The 21,368-nt window shown below is 55.8% G+C and overlaps 1 long non-coding RNA gene across 1 annotated transcript; it reads left to right on the top strand.

Moving 5' to 3' along the window:
* Positions 1–1,103: 1,103 nt before the first annotated feature.
* Positions 1,104–17,137, top strand: LOC136322722 (uncharacterized). Its single transcript, XR_010728856.1, has 4 exons — positions 1,104–1,192; positions 13,867–13,985; positions 15,864–15,965; positions 16,936–17,137. It is a non-coding gene; the product is annotated as an uncharacterized lncRNA (long non-coding RNA).
* Positions 17,138–21,368: the final 4,231 nt, after the last annotated feature.

Below are 21,368 nucleotides of genomic sequence, written 5' to 3'. Positions count from 1 at the left end.
CACAAGACCCCCAGAGGTCCAGGCCACCCCCCACCCCCCACCCCCGGGTGCCAGGGACAAGACCATCATGCGGTCCCTGGAGCATCCCTGTCCACAGAGCCTCCTCTCCGACAGCCCCTCCACTCTCGCTGTGCACCCGCTGGACCCCGGGAAGGGAGAGAGCTCCTTCCTCATCCATCAGTTCACGAGTATTGCCCGAGGACCAAGCGCTGGGGACGGGGTGGCAGGGTGGCTGGACCACTGGAGGAACTCCCACCTTGGACTCTTTGTGACAGAAAAGCATGGATAGAAGTTGGCTTGACGACATCATCCCTGATGGCAAGGAATGTTATAGACTATAGAGGATGAGCTGGGGGGGGAGCTGAGAGACGGACAAGTGCCCTATCCACCACGCCACGCCACGCCACACCACACACACCACACCACACACACCACGCCACGCCACGCCACGCCACACCACACACACCACGCCACGCCACGCCACACACACCACGCCACACCACGCCACGCCACACCACACCACACACACCACGCCACACCACACCACACACACCACGCCACACCACACCACACCATGCCAGTCATGGGGTATGTTCTCAGCCACACGAGACCTGTGGGTCTACAGGTCTACTCAGGGCCTTACCCTGTCCAAGAGCTTCATCCACTTCACCCAGCTGGTCTGGGGGTCTCCTCTGTGCTTTCCCAGACCCCTGGGCTGCCCCTGCAATGACACTGACCACTCTGGACTGTCCTGTCCTGTCCTCCACTGCTTTGTCCCTCCAACAGCTGGATATCCAGGGTTCTTCTCTTGGACAGGCACAGAGAGAGAAGTGAATTTGTGTGTGAGTAAATGAATGAATGAATGAATGAATGAATGAATGAATGAATGGCTTTTCCACCAACTGCTCATTTACAGGTTTCCCTGTTCTTCCTTGCAGGTCATGCCCACCCCTTGGGGGAAGAATTTGCCCCCTCCTCAGTCTTGTGCTGGTCATTAACTCAGTACCTGGACTTGCCTGGTTAATGAATAATTAAGCTAGACAGGGACTGACCTTGGGATGACCTAGAGCCTCCCCCCCCAAACTCCCTCAGCTGTGTGACCACTTCAGAGAGACCTTTCTCCTCCTTCGTGCTTTCACAGGGAAGTCCTGGCCGCAACCCAGCATGCCCATGAGGCCGCCCCACAGGCACAGTAAGTGGGTACTCCCGTTTTTCCATCCTCCTTGCCAAAACCCAGGATTACAGAACTGAGAGCTGTCACATAGGCCTCGAGCTGGGCTTTGCCACTGATGTGCTGTGTGACCTGGGGTCCAGCTCTCCGCCACTGGGTCTTGGTTTCCCCATCTGTCAAACAGGCATGGTTCAGCATGACTGTGACTTGTTCCATGACGCTGTGGAAATGGGATAGTGTTGTGAAAGTAGTCAGATCTGGACCAGGCCTTGGAGACTGCTTCATTGTGCGCTGCTGATAGCCCGAAGTCACACAGCAAGTTGGGGAGGGCTGGCAGGAGGCTACAAGTCTCTGAGCCACAATCCCAGCACCAGCCCTCCTCACTGCCCATATTCTCCTCTATTATCATTCAGTCATTCACTCATTCGTTCATTCATTCTTCAGTGGATACGATAGGCAGGGCTCAGCATGAGGAACTAGGGTCCTACCCTCAGGGAGGCCCAAGCTAAGGCACACACAATCACAGGCAGCTGCCATCCAGAATAATCTGTGCTAAGAGGAAGGTTTGCAGAGGGCCGGGGCCCCTTTCCTTATCTGAGCAGGCAGGCACCCTGAAGCCGGTGTCACCTGTGCTGAGGCCCAGAGGAGGAGGGGAGAGGGCAGGAGTTCCTGGCAGGAGCCATAGATGAGCAAAGGCCCCACAGAGAGGGTGACCCCTTGGGAAAATCACAAGCAGCTGTTTATCTGGCTGTCTCAAGACCTGATGAGCCACAGATAGGAGTTTAAAATTAACTCAGACAAGGGGAGCACAAAGGTTTGAAGCTGGGGAGGGGCACGGTCAGAGTGCAATCCGGAAAGATCACTCTGGCCGCTGTGCATGGAACATGCAGACCCCTGGGCTGCCCCTGCAATGACACTGACCACGGAACGGAGCGGAGGCGTAGCCCTGGTCGGTTACGGGTGTCACCCAGTCAGGAAGTAACGGGATCTGAATCCGAGGCAGGGTGGGAGAGAAGCGGATAGATTCAAGAAGTATTAGGAAGTACAATCATCAAAACTTGCTGATTGACTTCTGCTTCTGGCCAAGATAGAATAACAGAGGCCAGATTACCATCCCACTTGAAACAACCAAATATTTCAGAAAAATAATAAATAAATAAAATAACTCAAAACAGTGGTTTGCAAGAGAAACCATCTGAAAGAATTAGAGGGAACATTGCCTGATGCTCACACAAGGCTGGAAATAGTGCCTGTTCCTATCAGCCAGACTGGAAACTCATAACTCACAGGGCAGTAGGTACAAGCCTCAGGAGGCTGTTGCCTCAGAAGTGGGAAGTAACTAACCCTAGACTAAGCATTGCTAAAAACCCACCCAACATATCAGAGAACAAGACCCAAAAGAAGCAATTGGTTCCCAAGCAATTTTTTTTTTTTTAAAAAGACTTTTTTTAATTTTTTTTTAATTTATTCATTTTAGAGAGGAGAGAGAGAGGGAGAGAGAGAGACAGGCAGACAGAGAGAGAGAGAAGAGAAAGAGACAGGGGGGAGGAGCTGGAAGCATCAACTCCCATATGTGCCTTGACCAGGCAAGCCCAGGGTTTCGAACCGGCGACCTCAGCATTTCCAGGTCGACGCTTTATCCACTGCGCCACCACAGGTCAGGCCTCCCAAGCAATTTAACTGCTTCCCAGGATAAAGTTCAAGCAGATTTTTTTTAAAATTTTTTTTAATATTTTATTTATTGATTTTTAGAGAGAGGGGAGAGAGAGAGAGAGAGAGAGAGAGAGAGAGAAGGGGGAGGAGCAGGAAGCATCAACTCCCATATGTGCCTTGACCAGGCAAGCCCACGGTTTCGAACCGGCAACCTCAGTGTTCCAGGTCGACGCTTTATCCCACTGCGCCACCACAGGTCAGGCAAGTTCAAGCAGATTTATAAAAATACAAAAATATCTCAAAAAAATCACAATGTCTGGCATCCACTAAAATAACCAGGCATACAAAGAAGCAGGAAAACTCAACACAGAAAGAAAAGAATAGTTCATCAATGAAAACTGACCTGGAACTGACACAGATGTTAGTATCAGCAAAGAAGGAGTCTAAAACAGTTTTTATAACTGTATTCTATATTTTCAAAATATTAAAAACATGAAGATATAAAAAAAGATCCAAAATGAACTTTTTTTTTTCAAAATGAACTTTTAAGAGTTGAAAATGATTATGCCTGAGATGAAAAAGACACTGAATGAGATTCACAGCAGATTAGACAAGGCTGAAGAAAAGATTAGTGAACTTGAAAGCATACAATAAAACTATCCAAAATAAAACCGAGAAAAAAAAATTTTTTAAAGGCAAGAGCACCAGTGAGTTTGGATAATTCCAAGCAGCACAACATATGGATCATTGGAGTCCCAGAGGACAGAAGAAAGAAAACAGAAAAACTGGCCCTGGCCGGTTGGCTCAGCGGTAGAGCGTCGGCCTGGCGTGCGGGGGACCTGGGTTCGATTCCCGGCCAGGGCACATAGGAGAAGCGCCCATTTGCTTCTCCACACCCCCCTCCTTTCTCTCTGTCTCTCTCTTCCCCTCCTGCAGCCAAGGCTCCATTGGAGCAAAGATGGCCCGAGCACTGGGGATGGCTCCTTGGCCTCTGCCCCAGGCGCTAGAGTGGCTCTGGTTGTGGCAGAGCGATGCCCCGGAGGGGCAGAGCATCGCCCCCTGGTGGGCAGAGCTTCACCCCTGGTGGGCGTGCCGGGTGGATCCTGGTCGGGCGCATGCGGGAGTCTGTCTGTCTCTCCCCGTTTCCAGCTTCAGAAAATTACAAAAAAAAAAAAAAGAAAGAAAACAGAAAAACTAGTAATAAAAATAATGGCTGAAATTGTTTCAAACTTAATGAAACCTGTATTCAAGAAGCCTGGTAAACCCCAAGCACGGATGCTCAGTGACCAACTGGAAGTGGAGGGTGAGGGAGAAGGAGCAGGCAAGGGTGATGTCCCAGCTTCTGGCCCAGGAGCAATGTCTGGGGACTATTCTTTGAGGGGAAGGTCAGTAGGGTGGTCTTGGGGTCAGAAGAACCTGTGTGGGCTTTGGGGACACACTGGAGGTGTCCAAGGGCAGCCGAGGTGATCGATCTGGCGTTCAAAGGGCAATGTCCCGGAGGCCATGGATGTGGTGGGCACTGCCGGGGAGAGCTGAGGGCCAGTACACACTACCAGTTAATCGAGAGGCAAAGCCATGGAGCCCATGGGGGCCTGAGAAGGGACACATCGGGAGGGAACAGGGAAGCTGAAGGAGTGTGGTGTCTGGGCAGAGAGGCTGTGGTGGAAATCGGTCTACTGCGGCAATGCTGTCGCTCAGAGGTGTGGTCTCATGAGATGGCTTGACCCTAGGGTAGGACAGTTTGAGGACATTGTGCAGAAGGGGTAGACATGAGTCCTGGGGAGGGGTGGGAACTTCGGGGACAGAGGCTCTGGAAGAGGGTGACAGGTAAGGTACTGCTCAGGACACTGAGGGTGGCATGGGCAGAAGGCACAGCACTGCGGGATGGCCGAATTCCAGAGCTCAGAGGTCAGCCATGCCACAGCGACCAGGTCAGGGTGGGCCATGGTGCAGGTTCCGAGCCGACACCCCTGAGGATGACAGGGTGAGGAGGACAGCATGTTGGCCAGGGGGTCCTTGAGGGCCCAGGAGGGACACTCTAAATGGGGCTAGGCAGACTTTTGGAGACCCCGAGGCCCTAAGTAGAAAAAGTGTGCCTGGGTGAGCTGGCAACCCAGGCAGGGGGTTGTTGGAACCTGGAGGGCAGAGGGAGTCGGGTGGGGGCAGGGAGAGGGGAGCTGTGGCAGACAGGAGGGCATCGCAGACGTGGTTAGGAATCACGGAGGAAGAAAGAAAGTGACAAAGAGGGAAAGAGCTGGTTTTCTGCACTCTGGGCTCCCCACTACCAGCCAGGCGGGCAAACTGAGGAATGATATGCTTCTGTGTCCCTCAGGCAGCTCCGGCAGCCTAGGAGGAGAGCCCTGGCCCGGCCCCGGCCTGGGCCCAGTAGCCAAGGCTGCAGGATGGAGAGAAAGTCAAGAAGGGCCAAGCCCCACAGCCGGCCACAGGCCCATGCTCTGAGCAGAGAGGCCAGGGTGCAGGTGTGAGGCGCTGGCAGGGACGTGTGAGGCGCTGGCAGGGACGTGGCAGGCAGTGGCATGCCTCTGTAAGCTCAGAGGCTCAGGAGAGCCCTCCTTGGCAAGGGGCCTGGGGAGGCCTCTGCCTGCTTAGCAAGGCCACCTGCTGTTCCTGTCCCAACACACCTCTACCAGCCCTAGAGGCCTGGGGGGAGTTGGAGGGAGGACTCCACCCAGCTGTGTGTAGGGGACAGCTGGGTGGTCCTGACTGGCTTCTGCCTCCCTCTTCAGCGTCCCCTGCCAGAGAAGAAGCAGTCAAGCCCCACCCTGTCTCTCCGCCCTCAGCCCTCTGCTGAAACATGCAGCACCTTCCTCCCAGGCCGTGTGCTGTGCTCCCTGAGTATATGCATGCTCAGAATGTCGTGCAGGCAAGCAGACACCGGTACAAACATCAGCAGCCTAAGAAATGTGCATGCCCTTGGGAACAGCTACCTGCGCCAGTGTGCATGTGTGCAGAGGAATTACACATGGGTGGGTGCAAACACAAAGGTGGGTATGTGCAACATGTATACTTCATACCGATGTATGCCAGTGTGCACACATTATGCACCCAGAATGCAAATTTATATCAGATGTGCATGCACACATGGCCATTTCATACATATCCATGCAACTCTGTGCACCCAGAGATGCCCATTCCATGTGCTTATATAAATGCACACATGCATATGAACACATACACAGTTATTCATGCATGTATGGAGCTACTCACACTTATACAAAGTACGTGCAGCCTCAGCAATGCATGCGCCCACGCCCATATCCACAGTGCACACATGCAAAGGCGTATGTACAGACCTGCATGTCCTCACACGGACCTGAACGTTATGACAGCCTAACTGAAGGCGTGTGTTCTGGATCCTGAGAACCATCTCTGGAGCCAGGAAAGCTGAGGAGGGGAGCATAGAGACCCCGGGATTCTATTCTGACCCCCCTTTTGATTGAGTCGTTGTCAATACCACCCACGGTCCCCCAGCTTTAAGGGACAACTCAAACTCGAGGCTGACTCACTCCAAAGCCCACAGCCCCTACAGTGGTAGAAATCAGTATTTCCATTTTACAGCTGAGGAGACTGAGGCTAAGAGGCTAAGAGCAGAGGCAGGCCTGCAGTGCGGGATTTCTCACCCCAGGCTTCCGGGTGTGAGGCGCAAGAACACCCTGCCACTCCCCTGCTTAAAGCCCTCGCATGCTCCCCTTCACGCGGATGAGCCCCCTCAGCTCCCAAGCCCTTCTTGGCCTGACCTTGCTGACCTCACCCTCCTTTCCTGCCCTCCAGCCCACTGGCCTTTCCCAGTTTCTAAACCGCTCCAAGTCCCTTTTGGATTCCAGCTTTGGCTGTGCGGTCCTCTCTACATGGGCTGATCATCCCTGCCTTTGACCCCTCCCACCCCACCTTCACTTTCTGCTCAAAGGTCCCCTGCTCTGGGAAGTCTTCCCTAGCTGTGGACCACCACCACCCACCGCGGGGCTCAGCCATATCCCGTCACAGTCCCCTGAACTTACCACAAGTATCCTACAGAGCTGTGTAACGATTTGCTCAGTACCCATCTGGCCCCAGGACAGACACAGGGGCTGCTGTTCTCAGCTGTGTCCCCCGCACCCAGCGCAGCTCCTTGCATGGAGCAGGTGCTCGATGGAGAGGTGCTAGAGAGAGGAAGGGGGCTGTGGCTGGCAGGCAGGGGGGGCAGCAGAAAGATGGGTGAGCCTAGGGAGTCTTAGGGGACAGAAGATCCAATCTTTGTAGAAGGCCTGGGGAGGGACCTGCCCAAGGTCACACGCTGGTGAGTGGAGGGAGGAATGGAACTCAGATCCCTGCTCTGGCACCCCCACCGCCACCTCTAGTCTAGTGCTGGGAAAGGAGAGGCCTCCCCTTCTCCTTCCCTCCTACCTGGAGGCTGCTGAGCCAAGCTGCCCTGAGCCAGGTCGACTGGGGGTGCCTGACCTGACCCCCCTTTCTGACCAACCTAGCAACCCAGGCTCCTTAATATGTTAGCATTCTACTGAGAAGACCTCTCCAGTCTCCCCTCTGGAGTCAGGGGCCACTCCCTTGCTGTGCGGCCTTGGACAAAGCATCTCCCCTCTCTCAACTTAGTTTACTCATCTATGAATTGTGGACACGACACATCTTCTAAGGGCTGCTGGGAAGAATCGGTGATATAAACACGAAGCAAACCCCCAACGCGCTTCCAGGCGGAGACAAGCGCAGGCACTTCTCAGGCACCCTCTCATTTTATCCTTTCCACAGCAAGACGTAGGAACTACCCCGTTTACAGATGAGGAAACTGAGGCTCAGAGGGGTCATGCACTTTCCCAGGCAGCAGGGCTCCAAACCGCGTCTACAAGGGGCAGGGCCGGCTCCCACCCCTGCACCAGCTGCCCCTCCTCCGAGGGAGCCGCCCCCGCCGCCGAGCGTTTGTCACTCCCTACCAGCTCGTGGACTCCCCCGGGCATCCCCGCGCCGTGCGGGGCACCGGTGCCAGCCCCGCGGGCAATGCGGCCGGCACAGGGGCCCAAGCTGGGGAGAGGAGGGCGAGTGGGAGGGGACGCGGGTGCGCGCGGGGTCAGCCGTGGGTCGATACCGCGGCGGGATGAATGGGAGAGGAGAGAGCGGAGCTGCAGGGAGGGCGCGAGGAGGAGGAGGAGGAGGTGTAGGGCTGCGAGGGTGGGGGGGGGGCGCCTCCCTCCGCTCCTCTACCCCCTCCCCCGACCGGCGGGGCCCGGCCAGGGTCTGCAGCCGTCAGCGCCGAGCGCGGCCCCGCGGCCCCGCCGAGGGATCGATAACTAATTTCACCGCAGCAGCCGCCCCAGTTTTTTCCCGATAATTGTGCGCCGGCAGCTGCGAGCAAGGCCCCCAGCCCGGCGCGCGGCCCCCGCCCGCGCCCGATCAATTGACACCGCCACCGGGCGGCAGGAAAACTCATTTTTCTCTCCCTCCCTGGCTCCCGGTGGGCGCGGGCGAAGCTCCGCCTCGGGCCCAGGGCTGGGTGAGGGGCGCGTTCAGGGAAGGAGTGCGCGTGAGTTTCAGGACTGACGGGGGTCTGGGAAGAAGGCTTCCAGGGAATCCGAGGAAGTGGGGTACCTCAGTTTCTCCAGTCCACAAGTAGGGGCGTGGCCAAAGGCCCCAGGGCTGACTGAGCCCGCCCCCTCGGTTTTCTGGCGTGAGCCTGCGAAAGGAAGGCTGGAGGAAGGGCTAAGAGCGCAGGCGCATGGTCTGGATGCGTGGATTCGAATCCCACGAAAACCAGTTACCTTGGATTCGTTCTTCTCTTCCGGTTCTACCCAAGCCTCAGTTTCTCCGTCTTCCCACAGGAGCGTGGCATAGTCCTGGCATGCAGACCTGTTGATCAGGGCAGTGAGGGGGTGCAGAAGTAGGTGTTTGTCAAGGACTGCTGTCAGAGGGCGGAGGAAATCTCCGTTAGTGCTCACTGAGCACCTACAGCCCAGGCACCGTTCCAGGCGTGGGGAACAGAGCCGTGATCACATCAGGGACCGCTACCCTTGCGGAACTGACATCCTAATGAGGGGGTGAACAATCAAATAGTACATGTGTGAAGGAAGCGGTGAGATGGGAAATGCTGTGGAGGAAAATAAAGCAGGCAAGGGGGACAGGGAGTGGGGAGAGGGGCCTGCAGAGGCAGCGGCCCCCAAGACCTCCTGGGGAGAGGCCCCTCCGCAGAGCTCTGAGCTGCCAGCTCTGCTTCCAACCTGCTGGCTGCTCAAGGTCGTAGGAAACCTGCAGACTTGGCATTCTGCGAGGAGGGTGGGCAGGGGGAGGGGGAGCAGGAGGAGGGAGAAGGCACCGTGTGGAGTGGGCGTCCATAGGGGGCCAGAGAGAGCGCCAGAGTGGGGGCTGGGGGCGCTGGAGAGAAAGGGGGTGCGGACAGAGGAAGAAGGGAGGGCAGGGCTGTGATGGTCAGGGAGTCCTGGAGAGTCAGGGTCAGAAGGGGCTCAGGTGGCCGGTTGAGGCTCAGAGAGGGGCAGAGGCCTGCCCAAGACCAGAGGACATGTGTGGACAGAGGTGGGGTCCTGGGTCCTGCCTCCAGACCTTGGAGAAGGGCATGAGAGGCACCAGAGAGGAAGGACTGGGAGGAGAGCATCGCTGAGGGGAGGGAGTGGCATTGGGGCCGCCCCTCGATGGGTCAGGGGTCAGGGGTCTGCTGGGCCTCTCAGAGGCCAGCTGGAGTTTCCTTGGAGCTCCCTGGGTTGTGTTGATGCATCTTCAGAGGGACCAATGGGGCCTCAGGGAGTCTGGTCTGCTGACCACAGCCCCCACCTCCAGCCAGGTGCACACAGGCAATTTACCAACATCTGACCCTGGTGGCCCGTGAACCAGACACGGGCAGGGGCCCAAGACTGCAAGGGAGGTGGGGCTTTCTGGGCCCAAGCACAGACCTCAGGACTCGCCCCTGCTTCTGTTTTCTCATCTGGAAAATGGAGCTGGCGGGGAGGCTCTGAGCTTCTGTCAGTCTTCCTTCCCTTCGGGTTCCTGGCACACGGAGCCAGCCTCATCGTGGGTGAGAGCTGTGACTTGGCAGAAATGAGAGTGAGACTGCTCGCAACCAAATGAGGTAGAAAGAGGAGGAAAGGACCAGGCGGGCGGGCTGGCTGGGATTGGGAGCAATACAGAGCGAGGCCTTACCCACCTGTTTGTCCATTGGTTCATCCACCCACCTACTCAGGCATTCATGCAGCCACTCAGCAAATATATTTATATTATAGTCAAGTGCCTACTGTCTATAGGCACCCTGGATGGGGTGGGCACAAGGTCCCCCCTCTCCCATCATCTTCTCCCCATGACCCCCACATTTTCTCTGGGGTGTGGTTGGAGGACCACTGAATTGGGAGTCAAGGCTAGACTCAGGCCCAATGAGCGGCCTAGGCAGGTTCTTCGCCCTCTCTGTGCTTTGGTGTTCTGACACCCCATTCCAACAGCCCTGTGTGCAGAACTCTCAACCAGTCAGTGGTGCTGTGTCCCAAGGAGCTGGGACACACAGGCCAGGAACAAGTTGCAGAAATAGGATGTCCCCCTCGCCGTTCCTTCCAGTGCTCCATTTGTGAATTTGTGTTTCTCGTCCCTGCAGCCTTAGTTTTTGTCTGCTAATGGCCTTGGCTACCTGTGATAGTATGGGTCCCACTGAACTCAAAGCTGTGGCTGCCACCTGGCCTCTTTGGGGTCCTTATGCCAAGAACCTGTAGGCAAAGAGAGGAGGTGCTGTTCAGGTGTGGGTATCTCCCGCAGATGTGGCTGCAGGAACCATCTCAGCAACCTCCTTGCAAGGACTGCTGATGGCCATTCCTGAAGGGGACTCGAATACACCAGACCCAGTGGAGGGCAGGGGCAGAGCCCAGTGCTGCAAAGGGCGGGCTGTACTGAACGCGTCTCCTGCACTCTCAAACCCCTTGGCTTTGCCTCTTAATCCACAGCCTGCTGCAGTGAACAGTGCTTGCAGGCTTGGGCCAGCTCGACACCTGGCCTGCCAGTGCCTCACCCTAGGCCTGCCAGTGGCATCTCGCCTCCTGCCCTGGGTTTCTGTGATGCCCAGCGTGAGATACTGCTCCCCGCCCTAGGGACCCACCCACCAGTCACCCACGCTCATCTGTAACACTCTATAGGCCAACCTTGATCCCGGGGAGACAGAGCCACGGGCGGACGGTCCTGAAACGTATTTCATAAGGAATCCCAGACCGCCTCGGGGGACTGGGCACCGGACTTCCATCATGGTGGAGTCAGTAATTTGTGTTTCCTCTCCTGTTCTGCTCTCCTCCTCCTCTGCCTCTCACTCTTGCCTCTGAGAACATATTCCCAAACAAACTACACCAAGATCAGTCTTCAGTTTAGCCTTCTTTCAGGGAAGGTAAAACAGGTGTCATGGGCTAAACTTTGTCCCCCAAATATGTTAGAGTCCTAACCTCTCCGTACCCAAAATGTGCACTTGGACATAGGGTCTTTAAAGAGGTGACCAAGGTGAAATGAAGTCATTAGAGTGGTCCCTAACCCAATATGACTTGTGTACTTTTAAGAATAGGGAATTAGGCCTGACCAGGCAGAGGCACAGTGGATAGGGCGTTGGACTGGGACGCAGAGGACCCACGTTTGAAACCTCGAGGTCGCTGGCTTGAGTGTGGCATCATAAACATGACCCCACGGTTGCTGGCTTGAGCCCAAGGTCGCTGGCTTGAGCAAGAGGTCACTTGCTCTGCTGTAGCCCCCTACCCCCACCCCCCGTTCAAGGCACATATGAGAACGCAATCAATGAACAACTAAGGAGCTGCAATGAAGAATTGATGCTTCTCATCTCTCTCCCTTCCTGTCTGTCTGTCCCTATCTCTCCTTCTCTCTGACTCTCTCTGTCTCTGTAAAAAAAAAAAAAAAGAATAGGAATCAGGACATAGACACACAGAGGAGGGACCACGTGACAACACAGCAAAAAGACTGCCATCTACAAGCCAAGGAGAGAGGGCTTAGAAGAAATCAAACCTGCCAATACCTTGAGCTCGAACTTCCAGCCTCCAGAACTGTGAGGAAATAAATGTCTGCTGTTGAAACCACTCAGTCTATGGTACTTTGCAATGGCACCCTGGCAGACTAGTATGTTATTGTACCCACTTTACAATGAAAGAAACTTAGGCTTTGAGGGGCAAAGGACTCACTCAGGGTCACACAGCTCCTAAGGGGCAGAGCTCAATTTTAAATAGAGCACTTGGAGGGGCAGCGTGCAAGTTCTTGACGCCAGGAATGCTAGGGGACCGAGTGAGTGTTCAGGCCTAGGGTCCGGAATTCAGCAGTCTCCTCTCCCAGGTGTGGGAAGCCCCTCCCTCCATCCAGGCCCACTTCCCCTTTCATGGGTCCCCTCCAGGTCCCTGCCTCTGGGCCTCTGGCTTCACTGCAGTGCTTGGCTTTTCAGCTTGGTCTCCTCCTCCACCCCAAAGCCTCTTCCCTGCCAGCCACACACACAGACACACACACACACTCTCTCTCTCTCTCTCTCTCTCTCTCTCTCTCTCTCAGTCTTCACCTTTTTTGGCAGCCACTCCGAGGCTCTCTCTATCGCCTTTGCTGATGCCTGCTGTAGACCAGCTGCAGGGGATGCCCCCTGAAGGCCGTGCCCCCACCTATCCCGTGCCCTGTCCCCCCGGTGAGTGCCCTCTTGTCCCAGCAAGGTGCTGTGCTGAGCACCAGGCCAGGAACTGTGCACAGATGGTCTGGCCGGCTCACGCCCCCTTCAGTGGGGACTGGTATTGTCTCCATTTCACATATGAAGACCCGAGTCCCAGCACTGGGAGAGAGAGGCACGGGGCGATGGCAGTCAATAATGGGGAGATTTGACCCACTCTAAAGAAAGACTGGGGAAGGCTTCCCAGAGGGGTGGCCTGAGAGCCGATTCTGGAGAATGAATAAGAGTTACCCAGGTGAAGAGGGAGGGAACGGTATTGCACCTTGAGGGAACAGCATGTGCAAAAGGCCTACACAGGGAGGAGAAGGGGCAGAAAGAAGGTCTGCGCACTGGAGCTGGTAGAGGCTTTTGTATAAGGACCGCGTGCTAACTGGCTGCGCCACTGAAGCTCTGGGTGGAGGCTTTCGGTAGAGGCTGGAAAGGCCTCCAAGGGCTGGGCCAAGCAAGACCCTGTAAGCAACATTAAAGACTCTTGTCTTTGCCTGACCAGGAGGTGGCGCAGTGGATAGAGCATCGGACTGGGATGCGGAAGGATCCAGGTTCGAGACCCCGAGCTTGCCAGCTTGAGCGTGGGCTCATGTGCTTTGAGCAAAGCTCACCAGCTTGGACCCAAGGTCGCTGGCTCGAGCAAGGGGTTACTCAGTATGCTGTAGCCCCATAGTCAAGGCACCTATGAGAAAGCAATCAATGAACAACTAAGGTGTCACAACAAAAAACTAATGATTGATGCTTCTCATCTCTCTCTGTTCCTGTCTGTCTGTCCCTGTCTATCCCTCTCTGACTCTCTCTGTCTCTGAAAAAAAAAAAAGACCCTTGTCTTTATCCTGTGGAGACTTGTGTTTCAAAGACTCCTGCACCGTTTCCATGTGATGAAGAATAAGGTCAAAGCACAGAAGCAGGTCGGAAAGCAAGAGGTTGGCTTGTGCCCAGGTGAAATGATGTGTTATGACATGAATATTATATATATTAAAAACAAACAAAAACCCAACCAGACTCAGCACAGCAACAACAATAACATGTAGTCCTGATTTCAAGCAGGAGGGGCCTCACGACCCCTAGTCTGTGACTCAGTGAATGAGATAACCGGAGCCTGGAGGTAAAGAGCTTTGTCCGTTACTCCCCCAGAGCCATGCGGTGCGTGCATCCAACAGACACTCGTGAGCACTTACTAGATGCCAGGTGCTGTGCCAGGGGCTGGGGACTTAGAGCTGAGCACACAGACCTGCCCTGATGGGCCAGATATGTGGGGGCTGAGCCTACACTGTCCCCAGTACGAGAAGGTGGAGGGAGGTGGGAGAGAAATGATAATCAGGATGACAAAATTACACTAACAAAGCCTTCCCATTCCCAGAGCCTTCTGACACGATCTCATGACCTGCTGGAGGCTCAGGCGGCAAGGAAGGGCTGCGGCGCCAGTCCAGAGACAGCGGGATCACGGGTCAGAGAGGCAGAGTGGCCTGCCTCACCCAGGTAAGACTGAGGGGCAGGGCAGGCAGTCCGCACTGGGGCCAGCCCAGGCCCTTGTCCGACCTTTCCCGGGAGCCATGCCGTGGTTCACTCTCCTCTGGCCTGGCCAGGTTGCTCCCAGGGTCCCAGCAGGAGCTGGGAGGTGGGACACTGGAGGGGGGAGAGCCCAGCTGGGCTGGACGTGCCCTGATGATTCTGGGAGGTCTCTGGTGGAGCGGCCCAGGCTGGGTGAGGAAGGTCACAGGGAGGTCAGGGAGGAAGGAAGGAGCAGATGTGTCAGCACCAAAGGCTGCAGGCTGCAGGCCTCTGCCTTTCCCATCGCTCTCTGCTCTCCCATCCTCCTCCAACAACAAAGCAACCTCAGTGAGTTTACTGCCTGAGCAGAGGAGAGGAGACGGGTGGGGAGTGGAGTGCTCTGGCTTGCCCTGCTCCAGCCTACGCCAAGTCACTGTCCCCGCCATCACTAATTTTGGGAACACATGTGCTGCATACATCTCCTGCACTGAACAAGCATGCGTGTGTATGTGCATGTGACCGCAGCCTCCTCGCTCATGCATCCAGACACGCTTTCATTCATTCACTCACTCATTCAACAACGTGTTCATGAACCCCTGTGCTGGGTCGTGTGGAGACTCAGTGCAAGGGGTTGAGCACATACTGCATATTAAGAATGGTCCAGGATGTTGGGGACAAACCTATGAGGTCGCCATCCATGGGTCTTTGCTCTACCGTGAACGCAGCACCGTCTGGGCCCGGGGCCCGGAGAGAGTGATAGGAAAGCGCAGCTGCTGTCGTCCGGCGGCCCAGCCGACTGCTAACCTGAGCAGGAAGCAGCGTTCCCTGGTGTGGAGGCTGGTTGTTACCACCGCAAAACAAATCAACAGCTGGCTGAGCCTCCCCCCCCCCCCCCCCCAAGCTAGATCCAGTTTGGGCTGATACGCTCATCGTCCGCACTCTTTCTGACCTTGCTCTTCTATCAGGGATCCTAGAGCTCAGGAGCCCAGGCTGGAGAAACCAGCAGCATGCTGGCTCCGCCCCCTTCCTCAATGTCCACATTTCATTGGTTCTTGGGGGCCAGGTGATTCTACCTGTCACAGCTTCACTTCAACCTCCCTTCCGTGCCCTCCCAGAACTCCATGCTTGGTGGGCATATTGCCTGCATCCCAGTTGTTGGAGCAGAGTACGGGTCCTTAACCTGGGATGTGGTATGCTAGAATTAAGGGCGTTCATGAACCTGGAAGGTGGGGAGGGGGGTGACATCTTTGTTTCCGCTTCCTTCTAACTACAGTTTAATATTTCCTTCTGGGATGAACGCACCTAGCACCCCCTGCAGTCAGCAGTACCTGCTGCTCTGTTCCCAGCAGAAATCACTGATCTCTGCTGATCACATCAAAGTGGACGTAGATTCCTCAGAATCTCACTTATCAGTCCTTCGTTTCTGACTTCCTGCTAGGTCTTGTTAATGCTTAAAAGGAGCACACTCGTGCTTTAAAAAAAAAATCTTGTTAGCTGTATTTCAAATTAATTGGCTCCCAATGTAACTCTAGGTATTTGTTAGGCATTCATGGACAAAACAAGGTATGAAGGTATCACCAAACACCATGTGGCCCGTGGCACTGAAAAAGCCATGCCTCCCCCTCACTTCAGGGAAGGGAATTGGGACATTGGCTATGTGGTGAGGAGCTGGGCCAAGAACAGCTGGGAAGCCGACAGGGAATCAGGCAGGGGCCTGGCGGGGGAATGACTGGTGTCCCAGTGAGCATGGCTGGGGGATCACCGCACCCTCTGCTGCCCGGCCTCTCTCCCGGAAGGATGCAGCCACACAGCTGAGGCCAGCCTCTTCACGGTCCTCATGGCTTCCTTTCTTTGCACCAAATCCAGGTGCATCGAGTAGGAAAATGTCGCCAGAAGTACCCAGGAAAGGAACCCATCCTCCATGGGAGAGCAGAGTACGGGAGGAAAGTTTGCCAGTCAACGTACCTGGTAGGCAAAAGCCTCCCCTCCCCGTTTCCCCTGCCTGTACCCCAACCAGGGTCAGGACACCCCGGCAGCCAGAATCCTGGGGAGAGCCACCCTGGGCTCCATGCTGCCCTGGAAAGGTCTTTTCACACTCACCCAGCCCCAGTTTTTGAAGGAAGCCTGAGGTTGCCTCCGTGTGTGTGTGTGTGTGTGTGTGTGTGTGTGTGTGTCCCTTCTCTGGACTCCTGCATCACAGCTGCCCCTGTCCCTCCCTCCCCTCCTGGTAGCAAAACCACTCACCCCATCCAGGAGGTAGTCTCTGGAGTCCCCTTGCCTCAGGCCGGGCTCAGTCCTGGAAACCACAGTCCAGGCTCTGGGCCAGCCCAAGGAGCAAATGAGAAACCCACACTGAGGGGCACCCAGTCCCTTTACAGAAAGTCAAGGGCAAAATCAGCAGCCAGCCATTCACTCCATAGCAATTTAGCGGGCTCTGCAGAGTAGAGACACTGTCAGCTCTAGAGCCAGATGGCCCGATGTCCAAATCCCAGCTCTGCTACTTACCAGCTGGGTGAACTTGGACAGGTGATTCAACCAATATTGTCCCTAGTTTTCCTACCTTGAGAGTTATTGTGAGGATTAAATGAATGCCAACAAAATAAAGTACTGAACATGTCAGCTATTATTATTATATTATTATTACTACTACTATTGATGATGATGATGACAATGCTGATGGGCCAGGAGGTAGAGACTATGACACAGGCCACTAAGTCTCTTCTCTCCTCTTCTATAAGATTACCAACTCCCAATCCTTAGCTAGGCACATGGCTGTCTGGCTTAGAAACTACACTTCCCAGCTTCCTTTGCAGCTACATAAAGTCATATGATCATGTCCTGGCCAATGGGCTGTCAGCAAAAGTTGTTTATATCACTTCCTGGAAGTTTCCTTAAAGGACAGGGTCAGATACTTTCTCCCTTTATCTCCTTTCTGTAGACCAGAATGTGAACACAGAGGCTAGAAGGCTGGAAGGCTGGAGCTGGAGCAGCTGCTATGTGCTGTGAGTTTAAGATGCATGTTGAGGATGGCAGAACAACTAGACATTAGGAGCTCTGGTCCCCAAAGGCAATGGAGCCCCATAGTAGCCCTGACTGCCTGTATTTACTTCAACAAGAAATAAACAGTTTTCTTGTTTAAACCACTGTTGTTTGAAATCTCCCCTGTTCAAAGCACAACCAAACCCCTTTTAACACAAAAACACAGCTAGAAGCAAGATACACAGAGCCAGCCCTGGCTGGTTGGCTCAGTGGTAGAGTGTTAGCCTGGTATGTGGAAGTCCTGGGTTCGATTCCCAGCCAGAGTACACAGGAGAAGCGCCCACCCACTTCTCTACCCTTCTCCTTCTCCTTCCTCTCTAGCTCTCTCTTCTCCTCCCACTGCCAAGGCTCCATTGGAGCAAAGTTGGCCCAGGCGCTGAGGATGGCTCCATGGCCTCTGCCTCAGGAGCTTGAATGGCTCTGGTTGCAAGGGAGCAACACCCTAGATGGGCAGAGCATCGCCCCCTAGTGGGCATGCCGGGTGAATCCCAGTTGAGCACATGCAGGAGTCTGTCTGGCTGCTTCCCCACTTCTCACTTCAGAAAAATACAAATACAAAAAAAAGATAAACAGAGCCTGCCTTCCAGGAACCTCAGTCTACTTGAGGGGATGGAGAGCATGATGGGAAGTAGAGGAACTGGGAAAAAGGGACAACTGAGTGGAGATCTGACTGGTGGGGGGAGCAGGGAAGAGCCTGCAGGGAAGGAAGAAGGACCCCACCCTGCCCTGAGCACAGAGGGAGGCTGGGGTGCAGTAGCTGGGCCTGGGCCCCTAGCCTGGCCCTGCCTCTTCCGGCTGTGGGAGCTGTTTCTTTCTCTGAGGGCAGAGTGCCCAGCAAGTACCTGACACATAGTAAGTGTTCAGTGAAGATCACTGTTTGAGAAGGTCTTTCTAAAGATCTTGAAATCACAGAAGGAACAGAGCCTGTGGGGGTCTGGGTAATAGAGTGACCGTTTAGATTCGAACATAGGAGTTTGACCAAGGTAGTGGGAAGAAAGGGTGTTCTAGGAGAGTGGGTCACACGCCATTTCTTCAAGCTATCCTCTTTTGGGCCATCCCCTCCCATCACACCCCCTCAAAGCCCAGCTTGGCTTTCTCCATTGTAGCCTCTGGCAAATCCATTCCAGGTAGAGATCTGAAATCCAGGCTGGGATTTACTTCTAACCCCAACTTAACCGCCTGCATCTCTGGGTCCCACCCACTGAGTTCAACCTGGGAGTGAGAACTTTCTGGCCTCCAAATTCTATGGGTTCCCAGGTTCTGCCAGGCCCTGCTCAACCAGGGTGCTGCCCAGACGCCTTGCTGCCCCAGGCTCTGCTACAGCAACCTGCTCTTCCCTTCTCTCTCCTGCTCACTCACCTGTGTCCGCAGCCTTCCCCTCCCACCACTCACTCTGCTCACCCTGGGCTTTGCTTTCAGTTCATCCATGCCACTGCCTGCAGGAAGCCTTCCCTGCTGTCTGTGGGTGGGTTAGAGCCTTTTCTCTGAGCTGCCTGGAATTCTACCATGATAGCCCCTGTTCACAGCTCTCTGTGACTTGTGTCTGTTTCCCCTACTAAATGATGACAATCCTGTCCGCAGAAGAATCTGCACACTTAGCACAGGGTTGGCACATAGCAGGTGCTCAGTAACATTTGTTAAAGGAAAGAAGGAGGAAAATTGGTCCAGCCCTCTGGGATAGCTGAGAACACAGGCAGAGAAGCTCTGCTCAGTGGGGTTCAGGTCTCTTGCCTGCTGTCCCAGGGTGAGCCCTCTGCTCCTCTTCCCCTCCCCTCTGTGCCTCCTGAACCCAGCCAGCAGAGAGTAGGCTGGGGACAGCAGGGGGTGGTGGGGGTGGTGGGAGTGGAGGTGGGGGGTGGTAGGGAGCTGTGGACAGCATACCCTGTACCCTGGGGAGGCAGCCACAGGAAAGCTGGAGCTGGGGGAGGGGCCGAAGCTCACATCTGGTTTTGGCCACCCAGGCTGAAGCTCCTGCAGGCATGGTGTCCATCTCTGCATTACTAGCACACACACCCCTACCCCCACTTCCCCTCCTGGGGAGGCAGGAAAGGGGCTGTTTCAGGCCTGCTCTTGGATTGTGTGCTCGCTGAGCCAGTTATATGGTGCAGTGCGTGCATCAGAACATCCGTTTCCTGCGACATAACAGTGGAACCCACCTTCAGGCTTGTGGCCAATTTGCTCCGGTGTTTAATATACAGAAGACCCCGAGAGAATGGTGCCTGGGCCCCCTCACCCTCCCAGGAGGCCTTGGTTGAGTCGAGTCCGAGGTTGGAATCTAGCCGGGGAGGCTAAATACTGCCAACTCTGTCCCACTAGCTCTGGACTCTGTGAACCCCAGTGTCCCCAACTGCAACTCAGAACTGAAACTCTGCCCCCAGCCTGCCACTCTGGGGCGCGCAGGGAGAGGCCGGGAAATCAGCTGGCCCCCAGAGGAGAGGGTTCAAGGAAGCCACTGAGGACCACCCGGGACTCTGGGGCAGGGAATCTTCCCCAGGCTGTCAAGGGGTGAGCCCAGGGCCAGGGCAGCAGTGGGGACGGTGTGAGAGGGCTGCATCGGGAGAGCAGGCCTGCGCTGGAGGTGGGAAGCAGGGTCATCAGCTTTGTAATCGGAGGCCCTGGTGGCCCAGGAACCTGTGTTGCACTCTTGGAGCCTGGAACCCCCCTCAGACTGGCTGGTCCCAAAGGCTTTTCTCATTGTGGTTGCTATTATTGAAGGTCTCCCTGTTTGCAGGATTGGGGTGCAAGGATGCCCTCTGGAAGTCCGGAGCCAGAGGCCCGGGGGACCGGGTCTCTAGAGTCCCGGATGTCCTCCACTGCCCTAGGGGCTAGGTAGGAGGGCGCCTGGGCAGGGGGTGAGGGAACAGTTTCCCGGCAGGACCACAGAAGCAATGAAGCCAACTAAGGAGCTAGACTTAGGCCCACAGGAAAAGATGGGAAGGGCGTTCCAGGCAGGAGGAACAGCCTGTCCTAGGGCCCGAGATGGGGCCATACCTGGGAAACACAATTATTCTATCTGACTTAGGGGCCTAGGGCACCTGGTGGCAGAGGCAGGGCACCCGGCGCTGGTCCCGAACGCCGAGGACAGTTCGCCTCCTCGCTCCTTGGGCGGGGCCGGGCCCAGCCCACTGCCCCGTGCCGCCTCCCCGCCTTCGGTTGGGTCCTAGCGGTTGGGTCCTAGCGGGGCCAGTTGGCCCACGGTGCCCTTTCAAGCCGACCTCCAGGTGGCACCCGAGCTGGCGCGGCGCGGGCCGCTGCGCCGACATCAAAGCCCGCGCCCTCAGCCCGATGCCTTGGCGGAAGGGGCGGGCGAGTCACGGAGGGAGCGGGGTTTCGGCGGATCCCCCTTCATCCAGCGGCTCCACCCTGCCCAGACCTCCGCGAGGCGCCGCACGTCTCTGCCGCGCCGGGCCGGGCTGCCCAGGAAGGCAGCGCCGCGGGGCTGTGTGACCTCAGGCCCGGCCTGCCCTTCTCTGTACCTTGGCTGCCTTCCTCCCTAACCAGGAAGCCCTGGCTCTGGGCTTTCTTGGGGAAGGGGGCTTCTTGGCGGGGCATTCGGGAGGATTCCAGGGATGGGTATATGGACCCTTGAGATCCGAGCAGGGAGTCAGGGCTCACCTTGGGTACCTGCTCCAGCCCCTCTCCCCTCCTCCCATCGCACCCTCCCACCAGAGGGTAGTCCCAGAAAGTACCGTTTGCATCCGAGTCCACCCCTCCCCCTCCCTGTGACCCATTCTCCATCCTTCCCCTCTCTGGGCCACTTAGAAGCTTGAGGGAGGGGGTGGACGTTGAATATCCTACTCCATTGTTGAGTCTGAACACTCCTCCCAGGCCTGTTTCCCCTCCGGGAACACGGGGGGTGGAGGGAACTGGCTCCACTCTCTGGTATAACAATAACAGTTATCATGACACAATGGTCACACACTGTTCCACACCGGCCTTGGAGTGCCCTATGTGGTCCGATCTGGACATCCTTTCTCTGGTGAACAGCCTGAGGCTCAGAGAGGGAAATCACCCCAGGTCACACAGCTGGAAATGTGGGACCAGACACGTGCCCGTGGAGAGGAGGCACGTGGTTCCCGTGGATTCTTTCCTGGGCTGTGTGTGCCCGCTGCCTCCATATGTATCAACCAGAAGGCGATCGTGGGGTGGGCTGAGCTGGGGGAGGCCGGGCTGGGAGTAGCAAAGGCAGACACCGATGTAGCACTGAGTGCGGGCGGCCGCTAGAAGAGGCAATGGTACTTGCCACCCCCATTTTGTAGATGGGAAAGACTGAGGCACTGGGTGGTCACACAGCCAGCTTAATGGCAGAGCTATATATTGACCTGGGTTATT

This window comes from Saccopteryx bilineata, chromosome 2 (assembly GCF_036850765.1).
Source record: "Saccopteryx bilineata isolate mSacBil1 chromosome 2, mSacBil1_pri_phased_curated, whole genome shotgun sequence".
NCBI classification, from domain to species: Eukaryota; Metazoa; Chordata; class Mammalia; order Chiroptera; family Emballonuridae; genus Saccopteryx; species Saccopteryx bilineata.
Note: the sequence above shows the minus strand (reverse complement) of the source record. Positions and strands in the feature narration are given on the sequence as shown.